This window comes from Drosophila virilis, unplaced genomic scaffold, assembly GCF_030788295.1.
Source record: "Drosophila virilis strain 15010-1051.87 unplaced genomic scaffold, Dvir_AGI_RSII-ME tig00001642, whole genome shotgun sequence".
Classification (NCBI taxonomy): domain Eukaryota; kingdom Metazoa; phylum Arthropoda; class Insecta; order Diptera; family Drosophilidae; genus Drosophila; species Drosophila virilis.
In genome coordinates this window covers 429,720-445,638 of record NW_027212851.1, presented here as the reverse complement: position 1 = coordinate 445,638, position 15,919 = coordinate 429,720, and the positions used below count along the sequence as shown (strand labels likewise).

Here is a 15,919-nt window from a genome sequence, read left to right as displayed (position 1 = left end):
TGCACCTTGTATTACTTAATAAAAATAAACACAACCCCAAATTCAGTTTCTTAACTTATAATTGTGCATAGTGCAAACGAATATATTTGTGCAACCACATAGTACATACATCCCATAAATAAATCCACAAATCATATGTACTATGTATGTCCACATATAATATTTTTTAGTGCACAATCCACAGCAATATTATAACACAGCAGTATTATAGTAATAAATTGCAATTTCAACCGGCGTATGTGCGTATGCACACACCACACACACATAGCTAAGAACCACAGCTGCCGATCCGATCCCATTACACGTTTTTATGCAATTGCACACATTCCCATACAATTACTCTTGTTCCGAGACGCACCAAATAAAAGCACAACAATCATAATTATTAGATTAATAATACAACTAATTTATTGTAAATAAACAAAAACACTACACATTAACTTCGAAGTTTTACATTTGTCAGCGGTGTGTACTCAGTCACAATAGTGGGTATTTTATGAGTACCACAAAAAAGTAAAAATAAACCAACCGTTACCGTATTCAAAGACTAATATAATAATAAAATGATCGAAAACGAGCATCGAATTCTTTATTATTATTTATTTTTATTATTTATTTTTATTTTTTAAATTACCAAGTCAAATAAATTTATTAATTAAATTTATTAAATCAAATAAATTTTGATTTTAAGCAAAATTATTTAAATCTTCCGCAATCTCAATCGAATTATAAACTCGATTATTTACCTGTACCGGCATTCCAGTGTTTCTTTGTTTTAAGAGGTTGTCTCTACTACTAGAAACGAGCACCTTTGTTTCCCTACCCAAGCGCTTCCGCCTAGTATGCCAACTGGCAAAGGGGAAGAAACAAAGCATCAATTAGCAGTTCCGTCCGCAAGCACCTCCAGAACTTCTACGTCTCCAACAGCAGCCCTTAGAGTCGAAAGGGAAACATAGTCCCGGACTAAAAGCGAATCATCCGTGTCCACGCCAAGGGGAACTGTTAAGGCACCTCTTAGTTCGAGGCCAAGACCACTGATAAAAATCAGTCGCCCACCGTCCAAAGCTTAAAGCGAAGCATCCCTGACCACTGCAGTCGGACGCACTAAAGCAACCATTAGGACAAGATCTAGTCTGATTTCCACGCGAACCAATACCAAAAAGGCCCAAAATATGACAGACGCGGCCTTAATCAAGATTATTGCTGTCACTGATTGGCTAAGTCAGTTTAAGGCAAAAATAAACACTCCTGGAGGCTCTGACCCGTCTCTCTATACGTGCCAGGTCCATCGAGACGAAGTGCGAGCCTTGTGGGACAAGGTTGAAAAAGAGTACGAGGTCGACTTAACAATAATCTCGGAAGCCGGTTCACTGGAAACCATTACAGAGAGAGTTCTCAGTTGAGAGTGATTGACGTGTTTTACTTGTGCTCCAAGATTTTTATATATTTTTGCGCTTTTATCGTGCTTTATATTTCAAAATTTTGCATTTTTCGGTGCTTTATTTAAAAAGCTTTTATAAACTGTGCAAAGTGTCATCTGTTGTGCAGCGTGTCTGTTAATTATTACATTTTATAAAACGCGGCGTCAGTTCCGTGTTTGTTGTTATTGGCTGTTTTAAGTCTTTTGCCTTTGTGCTCCCCTGTGCATACACTTGTTTGTGCGTGTGTTCGCTGCATACTTTCTGCTTGTGCATCGCGCTCTCACAAATTTCTTTCTATTGCTTTTCGCACCAAACAATTTGTTTGTGTACGAATAATTGTTTTTTGAGTGTTTACTTGTGCACCGTTTTCGTTTCGTTTTGCTCTGCGCTCTCGCAAGTTGCTTGTGCATTTAATAATTATGTCGTGCTGTAAGAAACCGTGCACGTTCAAGCAGGCTGACGATTCTGCACTGCCGCAATTTGTTAATTGCTGGCTGTGTGTGAATATGATGCATGCTAAATGTGCAGGTCTCACTGGGCGTGATTGCGACAAGATCGCTGCTATTGCCAAGAAGGGCTGCGGTGGCTTGCGTTGGTCGTGCCCAGAATGCATCGACAAGCAAATTGATTTCTCCAGAATGTATAATTCTGTGAGAAGTCAATTCTTAAAATTAAATAATGTGGCTAAGCAGCTCTCGAGTAATTTTGACTCGAGTTTCGATTTGCTAGGCAAATATAAATTTGAGTCCCCAACCAATCGCCGGTTGGAGCCTCAACTTTTGCAATTGCCCTCTACGTCTGTTCAGACTCCTACGACTTTCTTGTCTCTTCCTAGCAACTTGGAGGTATCTCCAATGTTGTCTTTATCGCCTTCTCCAAGCGACTGTCCAATTACCCCGGCTTCAAGCCCTGTACTAGACCCAGTAGAGCCCGTACCTGATTCCGTCCCAATTAATCAAACTGCCTTAGCCCCGTCAACTCCTGGCCGCAAAGGTAGACCTGCGCGCAATCTTGCGCAGATTGTTAAAAGCAATCATTGTGCCTCGTTAGCTCCTCCAACTCCTGTATTACCTACAGCCCCATCAGCGCCTACTTTAACGGTAGTTGCCCCTCGTAGGCAAGTTTTTGTGTCTCGACTTTCGTCGGACACCACTTCTGAGTCATTGGCAGCCTATATTGCTAGCAAATCTTCTGCTAGCGTGTCAATAACTAAATTTAATTTCTCCACCCCTCGTGAAATATCATCATTCAAAATAAATGTTTCACATGATATGTTCCCAATCATTTGTGATCCCAAATTTTGGCCACCACACATGATTGTTCATGAGTTCAAGCCTAAAAAGCGTAACCAGCCTGTCACCCTTCCAGTCCCTTCAATACAGGGTACCATTTCTGCCCCAAAAACTAGCTTCTGACCAAATCTTTATTCATTATCAGAATGTCAGAGGTCTCACTTCAAAGCTAAAAAATCTTTTTATTGCCAGCACTTCCTTCGATTCGGACATAATAGCATTTTCAGAAACATGGTTAAACTCAACCATATCTGATTTTGAGATATTACCGAATAACTTTATTTTGTTTAGAAATGATCGGCCGACTCGAGGTGGTGGGGTGTTAATTGCCGTTAAAGCCACTCTCCAGTCTGAACTATTCTGTTTTAGTACGCCTACTGACGCTGAGATTGTCTCAGTTAAGGTGTCTTTTCCTACACGGAATATCTATGTAACATGCTCTTATGTCCCACCTTCTTCTGATATTCAAGTTTATATGAATCATATTACTTGTATTAAAGAAGTTTCTTCACACGTGCGGGATAATGACCTATTATTGGTGTTGGGTGATTTTAATTTGCCGAACATCTCTTGGTCATTATTCACTGCTGAAAATTATCTAGTGCCCTCAGCACAGCACGATTTTTTAGACTGCATGCTTGATCTTTCGTTGTTTCAAATCAATTCAATTTCTAATCATATGAATAGAACACTTGACCTTGTATTTGTTAACGACTACCTTATTTCTAATGTGTCTAGGTCACCTCCTTTATCTCTTCCTGAGGATGTCTATCATCCAACTTTAGAGATTGCAATGCTAAATTGTAATCCTTCCATTTCGTGCTCATCAGCCAATAAGCCCCGCTATTGCTTTCGCAAAGGAAATTATTCCTTGCTGAATCAGCTTATTTATTCAACCGATTGGTCTTTCTTATATGACTCAGTTGATATGAATACAGCTATTAATTCTTTTTATATCACCCTAAACTCCCTCTTAGATGTGTGTATTCCTAAGTCAATTCCTTCGACAACTTTTTCAAAACCACCCTGGTTTACTCCCAGATTATCACATCTAAAAAATGTAAAATCCAAATATTTTAAAAAGTTTAAAAAGTCTGGTTCGTGTACAGACTTGGCTAAATATTCCATAGCCAAGTCGAACTTTTTTCTTCTTAATTCTCAATGCTATGAGAATTATCTAATTCGTTGTAAAAGGCAATTCGCCCGAAATCCGAGACAGTTTTATAATTTTGTAAACTTGAAGCGTAAGTCTTCAAGTTTGCCATCTTCTTTTTGTCTTGGGATGGATAAAGCTAGCAATGACACTGATTCTGCTAACCTCTTTGCTAATTTTTTCCAATCAACTTACTCTTCAGTCTGTCCTAATACTAATTCTTACCCTTATACTATTTCCTCCGCTAGTTCTATACCTCCCCCCATTATTTCACACTCCTCTCTCCTATTAGCTATAAACTCTCTAAAATCTTCTTACTCTCCTGGGCCGGACAATATTCCTAGTTGTCTACTCAAGGAGTGTAGTTCTTCCCTTTTCTATCCATTGCTAAAGCTTTTTAATCTATCCCTTGAAACTTCTGTCTTTCCATCTCTTTGGAAAGAATCTTATATCATTCCTCTTCACAAGAAAGGTGGGAAGTCTGATATACAAAATTACAGGGGCATTGCAAAACTGTCTGCTATTCCTAAATTATTTGAAAAAATAATCACTTCGAATTTGCAGCATTTCTGCAAATCAGTTGTTTCCCCTGTTCAACATGGATTCGTAAAGAATCGGTCAACTACGACCAATCTGCTTGAGTTTACTTCCTTGGTAAATGATGCTTTCCTTTCGAAAATGCAAACTGATGTCATTTACACTGACTTCAGTAAGGCGTTTAATTCTGTGCACCATGACATTTTACTTTTTAAACTTGACCGAATAGGTTTCCCTCTGTCCCTTTTACTTTGGATTAATTCTTATTTAAAAGGTAGGACCCAAAGAGTAATACTGAGGTTGACTACCTCTAAAAGGGTTCACGTTACTTCTGGTGTTCCTCAAGGTAGTCATCTTGGACCTTTACTCTTTACACTTTTTATAAATGATCTTCCCTCTGTTATATCACATGCCCGTGTACTCATGTATGCGGACGATGTCAAACTTTTTCTATCATACACTAACCCCCTACATCATTCTCGTCTACAAGACGAGTTGAACGCTATGCAACTTTGGTGTTCGGCCAATCAATTGCATCTAAATTGTTCAAAGTGTATGTTTATGACTTTTAATCGTGCTACACCTTATCTTGTTAGTTATACAATCGACAATATCCCTTTGCAACGTATACTAACAGTTAAGGATCTAGGCGTTATTTTTGATTCTAAACTCTGTTTCAATCTTCATATAGATACCATTGTTAATGAGGCAAAAGGTGTACTTGGATTCATTAAACGATGGTCTAAAGAGTTTAACGATCCTTTTATAACAAAACTTCTGTACATCTCTCTTGTTCGCCCTATCCTTGAATACTGCTCTTGCATCTGGTCTCCACAGTATATCAACAGCCAGGATCGTATTGAATCTGTTCAGAAGCAATTTCTGCTTTTTGCCTTACGAGGTTTAAATTGGGACCCTTATCTTCGGTTGCCGTCCTACTCCAGCAGACTGCTTCTTCTCAACCTTCCGTCGTTAATCAACCGTAGGACAATTCTCGGTGTTGTCCTTCTACATAAGTTGATTATTGGCGACATAGATTCTCCTTTTCTGCTAGGGCGTCTTCAATTCTCTGTTCCGGCTAGACCAACCAGAAATTATCGCCCCTTATTACTATATACGTGTACAACTGATTACGCTATGCAGAATTCTTTTCGCGTGCTATGTAAAAATTATAATAGTTTGCATCACGTTTTCTCTACCGAACTGTCTCTACCCCTAATAAAATCGTTGCTTTCAGGATACCTTCGGGAAGTCGCTGACCATTCCCAGCTATGAGCAGGGGCATAGCTAGCCGGACAGGCTGAAAAATTTTCCCCCACCGTGTCGGTGATTTCCCATTACTTTTCTCTTTGTCCTATCCACTTAACACTCTTTATCTAACTTACATTGCTTTACTTTATTAACAATTTTCTTAATTTCTTTTTTCCTATTTATTGTATTTTCTTTATTAATTTAGCAAATTAAGATTATTTTTAATTTCACTTGAGATCACTTTTTTCCTACTTACAACCTTCTGCTTAGATGTAGGCTCTAATAGCGTCACTGACAAAATTAGCTGTGAAAAGGGGCACAGCTGGCCGGACTGGCAAATAAAACACCTCCATCGGTCGGTGATGCTATTTAGAAAATTGTATCCTTTAACTAGGCTTTTAGCATATACTTATATTGTACAATCTTTTGAATAATGAGAAAGACACTCGTTTTGTCGACCATTAATAAATAAAATAAATAAATAAATAAATAAATACTCAGTTCAAGTACGACTATTGTTACATGGTATATGAGAGATGCGCCGCTAAACTTAGCGAGCAAATCGATACCGCTAACGCCCAAAATAGACCATCCGCTCACTCCACCATTAGTCATATGTTCCCACAGGGTGTCGCTTACCTCCTTGCGACACAGAAAATTTTCAGCAGAGATTACATACATTAGGCGACATTTCGTGCAAGGGTCGTCACAATACGCTCTTGCATCGTAGTGACAGTCCGCAATTGAGCCCTACCGTAGTCTCCATTCCAACAAACGAATGTTCACAATTATGTTGCAATTAACACCCACGGTGGTCTCCTACGTACGGCTGTTATATATGTTCGCCAATTGGGTGTAAATTATACAGCTCGTGCACTGGTCGACTCGGGATCAGAGGGAACATTTATTTCCGAGCGACTCTTCGACCTGATAAAGCTGCCGTACAAATCCGTACAGGCACAAGTATTGGGATTAAATCAAGCTGTTGCAGCCTAGCCTCGCAAGCTCTGCCATTTTAATATTGGCTTTCCTTCCAAGCCTCGTATCCAAATCGAGGCATCAGCCTACGTCCTACCACATTTGGCAGGGAATCTACCATCATGTTCGATCCCCCAATGTTTATTGACAACCCTGCCAAAACTCCAATTAGCGGACCCTAATTGATGTGCTGATTGGCGCTGATATCCTACCGTCCATACTAACGGGCGGCTCCCATCCTAATATATGTGGCACGTTGCTGGTCCAGGAAACTATTTTCGGGTGGATTTTAACAGGCCCAGTTTCAAAGACCGCATCCACCGCAATCTCGTTATTCTCGACTCGAATATCTGTCTCTCAAGAAGAGCAATTAGACGTCATTCTCACAAAATTTTGGAAGGTGGAGGACATTCCAGTCAAACTGGTAAAGAGCTCCGACTCCTTTTGTGAGAGTAATTTCAACCGAACAACAACAAGGAACGAGAATGGCAGATATGTAGTCACCCTACCCTTCCAAGAACCTAATCACATAGACTTAGGACATTCAAATTCTATCGCACTAGCTCAGTTTCTAAAGAACGAGAATCGTTTAAAAAGAAACCCTCCTTTGAAAGAGCAGTACGACGCCGTGATTAGGGAGTACTTCGACTTAGGTCATATGACTCAAGTCTCTCCAAACAGCAACCCAATAATTTTTACCTGCCGCATCATGCTGTTTTTAAGCCCGACAGCACCACAACAAAGGTTCGCGTTGTGTTTAACGCCTCCAGCCCGTCTTCCAATGGCAAAAGTCTAAATGATATCCCACACACGGGACCAGTACTCCAATCCGATCTGACGATTCAGATACTAAAGTGGCGATTCTACCGCTACATTTTCAATGCCGATATAACCAAGATGTACCGGCAAATCCAGGTCGATCCAAGACATACGCCCTACCAACTAATACTATTTCGCAATGAGAACGAAGAACTTTGCGACTTCGAACTTAATACAGTTACCTTTGGGGTAAACTGTACCCATACCTCGCAATCCGGGTCATCCGTCAACTTGCTCGTGATATACGAGAACGTTGTCCCATCGCATCCGATATAATTGAAAATTATTTGTATGTCGATGATGTTCTAGCAGGGGCACACACGAAGCCACAAGCAATTTCAGCCATTGCAGAACTCCGCATGGCACTCGACAGAGCTGGGTTCCTCTGAGAAAGTGGACATCCGACACAAAGGAAGTGTTAAAAGGAATACCAAGGGACTACTTACTGTGTGCGGATTTCTTAGAAATTGAAGCGGGCAGCGTCGCTAAAACGCTAGGCATTCGATGGCAAGCCACAACAGACCAGTTTTTCTTTGCTACGTTCAAAATGGTATCTCAGCCTTCGCTCACTAAACGTGAAGTACTATCACAGATTGCGAAATTGTTCGATCCTGCTGGATGGCTAGCACCTGTGATAGTTCGAGCAAAGATTTTCATGCAAGAGATATGGCTCCAAGAGCTGGGGTGGGATGATTCCCTGCCGAAAGATCTCGTTCAACGTTGGCATGACTTCCTAACCGACTATCCCTCTCTCGAAGAGATCCGTATTCCAAGATGGGTCGATTTTTAGCAAATGGCAAAGGTGCAGTTTCACGGCTTCTGCGACGCGTCCCAGCGCGCATATGGTGCTGCACTTTATTTGCGCGTCGAGATCAACGGATGCATCTCCAGACACCTTCTCGCAGTAAAAACGAGAGTCGCGCCAGTTAAGACGGTATCACTACCACGCTTAGAGCTGTGTGGCGCCGTCCTTCTTTCCGAGCTCACCACGGCACTTATTCCTCAGCTCCCCATCCAGAGTAAAGAAAATTTCAATTGGACAGACTCCCCTATTGTTCTTGCCTGGTTGGATAAACCTCCATGCAAATGGTCTACCTTTGTGGCTAACCGGGTAGCCAAGATATCATCCACCACTGGCAAATGGTCCCATGTTCGATCCGAACATAACCCAGCTGACCTAGCTAGTCGGGGGGTTTCTCCTCGGGACCTATTGGGCAGCACTTTGTGGTGGCATGGGCCGGAATGGTTACAACTACCACAAAACCAATGGCCAGTTCCTGTTACGGTACTTGAGACAGAGATTGAACGACGCGCAGTGAAGTGCAATGTCTCACAGCTACCCTCCTATAACCTTCTGGAACAATTCTCCAGATTCGACAAGGCATTGCGAGTTATTGCATATGTCTGTCGCTTTATCCGGTGCTGTAGAAATACAGCGATCCACTTTCCCGCCGAGCTCCGTAATGAAGAACTTACGAGAGTTCAGTTCCGACTTATCGACTGTACTCAACGCCAAGCTTATCCTAAGGAGTATAGCTGTTTGCTCGATAAGAAGCCAATTCAAGAATCAAGCAGCATTCGCAATTTAACCCCATTCATCGATCAAAGGGGTATTCTGCGATCCTGTGGACGGGTGAGAGCGTCAACCTCGTTAGGCTATGATGAGCGACACCCCATAATCATTCCGGCCAATTGTGATTTTTCACGCCTTCTGGTCCGATTTACCCACCTCATTTGTTTTCATGGAGCCAATCAGTTCGTAATGCGCCTCATAAGAGCAAAATACTGAATCCCAAAACTCAAGGTCCTGGTAAAATCTACCATAAACTCCTGCAAGGTCTGTGTAATCCCAAGGGCGAGATCAACCTTTTCCCGACCCTTCACACATGCGGGTGTAGACTTTGCCGGACCTTTCGATATTAAAAGCTACATTGGTCGAGCATGCAAAATTACCAAGGGTTATGTCTGTGTCTTCGTGTGTTTAAGCACGAAAGCAATCCATTTAGAATCCACCACAGATCTAACCACGGGTAGATTCCTGTCCGCATTTTCGCAAGACGTGGGCTTCCACAACAGATGTACACAGATAATGGGAAAACATTTGTGGGAGCGTAATCCGTTCTTTCGAGAGAAAGCCATCAAAACTTGTGTTGGCATTTCAATCCTCCTGGCGCTCCTCACATGGGCGGATTGTGGGAAGCAGGTGTCAAAAGCTTTAAGACCCACTTCTACAAATCCACCGCATAATCAAAATATACATTCGAGGAGTTCGCGACATTCCTTTCCAAGATTGAAGCCTGCCTTAACTCCAGGCCAATCTCTCGAATGTCGGAAGATCCGACTGATTTATTGGCTCCAAGTCCAGGCCACTTCCTAGTTGGTGGCCCTCTTCTGTCAATTAACGAGCCAGTAATCAAAGAAGACGCTATTTCTATAATTAACCGCTGGCAGCGAGTCAAAGCGCTCCACCAGCAATTTTGCTTACGGTGGAAGAATGAGTATTTGAAAGAGCTCCATAAGCGAAACAAATGGCAGTCCCCTACAAGGGACCTCCAAGTCGGTGATATGGTGATTATCAAGGAAGATAATATACCAATAAATGAATGGCGCCTTGGCCGAGTCCAGCTGGCTTGCCCAGGCACAGATGACAAGCTCCGCGTAGTGGACGTTGGTCCTTCTTCCTACTTAGGCAAATAGCACCACCGACTAATCCTTAAAAGCAACTAATCCCTCTTTCAAAACAAAATCTTCACATAATAACACCAGTCCTACATCTATGCTCCAGTTCACTCCTCTGTAGAGAACCAGCATGGCACCGTCAACAAAGGCATCCAATCAACGTCAAGGAACGGACTCTTTTAGATGCCGGGTGTGTAGAGGCATCCATGCGCTACGCAAGGGTCAGCGCTTCTTGAAGCTCACGCTCGAGAAACGTCTCCGAGCCGTGTTAATTAACAAATATTGCTCCAACTGCCTGGCTCATCAGCATTCAGAGGAATCATCCCGCAGAGGAGCCAAGTGCAAAATTTGCAAAAAGGACCACCACACCTTACTCCACATGCGTGATCCCCGTAGCGCTCGACCCTCTCGGTTTAGAAAACAGGCCCACAAGAAGAGCTTCTGGCTCCTCGACCTCGGAAAAAAGACCCTTGAGACTCGGGCTCTGATCGATCAATATTGTTCAGTAAGCCGCATTAATGAAACCGTGGCAAGGGCCTATGGCCTTTCCGTATCACGCATTGGCGCAGAAGGAGCGTGCACAGCCGTGCTACGCTCCAAGACAACTCAGATGTCCCGAGAAGTGGTCTTAATGGCTGACCCGCAACTCAGCTGCATAACTCCAGCCCGAGCCATCAGAGCGGACATGAACGACCCGTGCAGCAATGTCGCTTTAGCGACAACTAATGGTTCCGTCCATCTCCAGTCCCTTTGGTACAGGTATCCTCCCCAGCCAAGGCGGTCTGCCGATGGCTCAAAATACAAAGTTTGGATGGATACTCTCTGGCACATGCACGCAATAGGAATTCTTGCAATCTGCATTTTGCCAGGGGGGAGAATGTTCATGCCAGTTCAGTGCTAGTGTGAACATAGCATTGACTGAGCCTCACTCAGTGTGAGAGAGTCACTCAGTGAGACAGACTCACTAACTGGGAGAGACTCACTCACTAATTCGATCCCAGATGCGTTCAGCACTCTCCTTGTGGTCTCCTTTCCGCCTCCATCACTCCAACCAAAAATATGTAAAATCACTTAACCAGCAGAGTTGGTTACATGCAGCAGAAAATTCTAAAACAGTGCTTTTTCACCAATAACAATCAAGGATTATTTATCTGGCGCCACCCCCACAAACAGTAGGAGATAAACAATTTGTATCTTGCATTCATATCTATTCAAAATTTGCATGGTTAGAAACCAAACGATAATGCACAACAACCAAACAATAATACAAGTGTTCAACCAAATGGGTAAACCCATCAAAATAAAAGCAGACAAAGACTCAGCTTTTATGTGCACAGCTTTACAATTATGGCTAAAATCAGAAGCAGTAAATATTAATATAACCACTAGTCAAAATGGTATATCCGACTTAGAAAGATTTCATAAGACAGTTAATGAAAAATTAAGGATCATTAGTAGCGACTCAGACGTCGAAAATAAACTTACAAGCTTTGAAACTAAACATAACGACTAACAGAACACCAGCAGACATATTCATATACGCAGTTACGCCCGAGTATGACACTCAAGCTAATAAAGAAAAACTAATAAATAACCTCAACAAAAAATGAACAAATTGAAATTGACACTAGATACAAACATTCACCATTAGCTTAATCAAAGATGACAACCCCGTTTAAGAAAACGGGAGAACTAAGACAAATCGACGACAAACATTTTTCAGGAAACAAACAGAGGCAGGAAAAAAGCACATTACAAAACCAAATTCAAAAAGAAAAAGAAGACTAATTAAAGCAAATATAACAATTACAGGTCAACAACAGACAGCAATCAAAAAATACAAGCACCAGCCTAACTAATTATTATAATATTACTATCAATAACTGTAAACCATATAAATGCACAAAGCATTGAAATTAATCCTATCAAAGCCAATAACGGCTATCTCATATTTAAAACAGGAAACATAGACATTCCGACAGATTACGAATTCCACTGTTTAACGGTTAACATAACAAAAACCGAAGAAACTTTTAGCAACTTAATTGAACAAAGTTAAGAATTTAATAACCTAATACAAATCGAATAACTACTTAGTAGAAAAATTAAACAGAGATATAAACGGCTCAAACATAGCCAAGCGCAGCAAAATATGTTTAGTTAACAGAGTAGGAACAGTATATATATATACTTATTGGGAACATTAGATCAAGAACACAAAACAGAAATTGAACAAAAAATAAGCAACTTAGAAGAAACTGTTGTTGCATGTTAATTCTGAAAAATTGTTGAATACAAAAACATCCACTTGGTTTAAATCAGATACAAATTGAAATACTGATAATATCCAATATTCCACGAAAAATAATAAAAAGCCCGGTATTCGAAATAATTCCATACCCGGATGATAAAAAATAACATTTTGACAAAAATAGCTCATGAAAAGTATTTTACCCAAGACAAAAAAGTTTATAGTAAAGAAACAAAAAAAAATTAATTAATAATGAATGTTTGACAAGAATTTTAAGCCAATTAACATCAGAATGTAGTTATACTAAAATATTCCAAAATTTTCAAATCAACTACGTAGAACCAAATATTATTTTAACTTGGAATTTACCAAACACTATATTAAACCACAATTGTATAAATAGCGAAATAACAATAGAAGAATAGAAACAATATAATAAAAACTTTAATTGTTCACTGCAAATTAAAGAAATTTCAATTTCAAACAATATGTTAGATTATACTCAAAGCATTTACGTAAGCAATGATGTTATAAAATTAGAACCACTTTCGTTTGTACAAACGAAACAAATTATAAATGAACATACAAAATTTAACAATGTATTCCAGATAATTACAATAACCATATTTGTAATCATATCAATAAGTTTAACCTGCATTTAACATATAAGTTCAAAAGCATATCTAAGAAATTAATTATAAAATATAAAAAACCCAAAATAGAAGAAACACCTACAATAATAGGATATACACCAATTGTAAGGGAAGAAAATGTTACACTATACCCAAACTTAAACACCTGAGCACAGGCACTTTTCTAATGGTTGGGCGTGATATATCCATAGTCGCAGCAACCTTTTAACATAACTTAGCATATAAGAATAAGCACAAGTATAAACATTTCTAATATTGTAAACAAAGAGCCTGGTGATAACATCGACATTGGTCAAAATCAAACTGTCCCCCTTTGGTAGACATAAGCAAGTCACCCTTAGCCATCACGCCACTGTCAATGTTCCCATCAGAGCACTATCCCACGCATAATTGCTGACGCAGCTCAAACTTCACTCAATTTTGACTCCGGATCTCTCAAAGCGAAGGTTGCTAAGCGACCGCAACAGTTAGATATATTAGTTCATATTCGGGAAGCATATCTGAATGTATACAACAAAAGTAACAGTTGAAAATAATAAATTGAAATATATATTTTTTATAGTAACTTAACGTGTAAAACTTAATTGGCACAGTCGGTAGGATACGTCGGGAAAAAGTAAAGATCGCTAAAGGATAATTAATTCCAGGATCTAACGCGCAATCGCGACCGAAATTGTTGTCGGTGTGTAACAAACGTTTTCTCGAATACGTATCCGCACAAAAACCTTCGGGCCACTAGTCGTCTAATAACATTGACCCTTTGGGCAATAAAGCTACTACAGTTAATAATGACTGGCGTTGCATATCTTTTGATCCCTGCAATACGTTATTACTAGGTCTTCTTAAGACACACACAAAAAAAAAAAAAATAGAAAACCTTAAAACAATAATCCATCACAAAGTATAATATAAATTAAAAAGAAAGTGCAAAGAAATAATAGTGCAAAATCAAAGAACAAAAAGTTAAAAAACTACAAACTCAAAACTATTAAAAACAAACATCTAATAAATAAATAAAAGTGTAAAAGTAAAAAGTAAAAAAAGCTAAGGGTATAAAACCAAGTCCCAACAAAATACAAGCAATTTCAAAGGCCCCAAAAGAAATTAAATCATTTCTAGGATTATGTGGTTTCTATAGGAAATTTATAACATATTTAGCTAATATAGTAAAACCATTAACACTTAAATTAGAAAAGGGAGCAAAAATCAACATAAATAACAAAGTCTACGAATTAGCGTTTGAAAAGCTAAAAGTTCTCATAACATCCGACCCAATTTTAATATACCCTAACTTCGAAAAACCATTTTCATTAACTACAGACGCGAGTAATATGGCAATAGGGGCCGTCCTTTCGCAAGAGCATAAGCCTATATGCTATGCAAGTAGAACTCAACGAGCATGAGATAAATTATTCAACGATTGAAAAAGAATTATTAGCAATCGTTTGGGCCACTAAATACTTTAGGTCCTATCTCTTTGGTCGACAATTTCAAATTCTTAGTGATCACAGACCACTCGTCTGGTTAAATAACATGAAAGAACCTAATATGAAATTACAAGGATGGAAAATCAAGCTTAATGAGTTGGATTTCCAAATTTATTTGAAAATTTAAATACGTCCCAGGAAAAAAAATTATGTGGCAGATGCTCTGTCCAGAATTCAATCAAACGAAAACTTCTTAGGCGAAGATACAATTAGCACAAGAGCAACCATACATAGTGTTCAAGAAGACATTAGTAACCATTTACAAATCACAGAAAGACCTCTTAATTATTATAATCGACAAATAGAATTTGAAAAAGGATCCGAGAATGAAACAAAAGTTACGAATAACTTTCATAAAACCAATATAGAAATTACATATAAAGACATGACTAACGCGCATGCCAAAGAATTAATAAAAGAATACTTATGCAGAAAGAAAAGTGTGCTAGACTTCCACAACGAACCAGATTTTCCAATTTTTCAAGAAGCCTACTTAGAAATAATAAGCCCGAATAATTCAACAAAGGTAATGAAAACTAGTACAAAATTATTAGACCTTCAGACATTCGCAGAATTCAGAGAACTAATGTTACAAAAAAACACAAAGAATTATTACATCCAGGAATTGAAAAAACTATCAATTGGTTCAAAGAAACCCACTATTTCCCAGATAATCAAAATTTAATTCAAAATCTAATAAATGAATATAAGATTTGCAGATACAAAATTAACTTTCGAAATAACTCCGGCTATCGCTAATATCCGAGGAAAATATGTAATGGATTGTTACATAGTAGGAGATAAACAATTTTTATCTTGCATTGATATCTATTCACAATTTACATCATTAATAGAAATAAAAATAGAGACTGGTTAGAAACCAATAATACAAGTATTCAACCAATTGAGTAAACCCATCGAAATAAAAGCAGACAAAGACTAAGCTTTTATGTGCACAGCTTTACAATTATGGCTAGAATCAGAAGCAGTAAATATTGATATAACCACTAGTCAAAATGGTATATCCGACTTAGAACGATTTCATAAGATAGTTAATGAAAAATTAGGTATCATTAACAGCGACTCAGACGTTGAAAGTAAACTTACAAAATTTGAAACTATACTCTTCACGTACAATCATAAAACAAAGCACAAAACGTCTAACAGAAGTCCTGGGGACATATTCATATACGCAGGTACACCAGAGTATGACACTCAAGCTAATAAAGAAAAGCTAATAAATAACTTCAACAAAAAATGAACAACTTGAAATTGACACTAGATACAAACATTCACCATTAGTTAAATCAAACACGACAACCCCGTTCAAGAAAAAGGGAGAACTAACACAAATCAACGACAAACATTTTCAGGAAACAAACAGAGGCAGGAAAAAAA

The 15,919-nt window shown here is 39.1% G+C and overlaps 1 pseudogene; it reads left to right on the top strand.

Moving 5' to 3' along the window:
* LOC138911588 (uncharacterized) overlaps window positions 1–9,745 on the top strand; it is a 39,757-nt pseudogene extending 30,012 nt beyond the window's left edge.
* The last annotated feature ends 6,174 nt before the right edge of the window (window positions 9,746–15,919 follow it).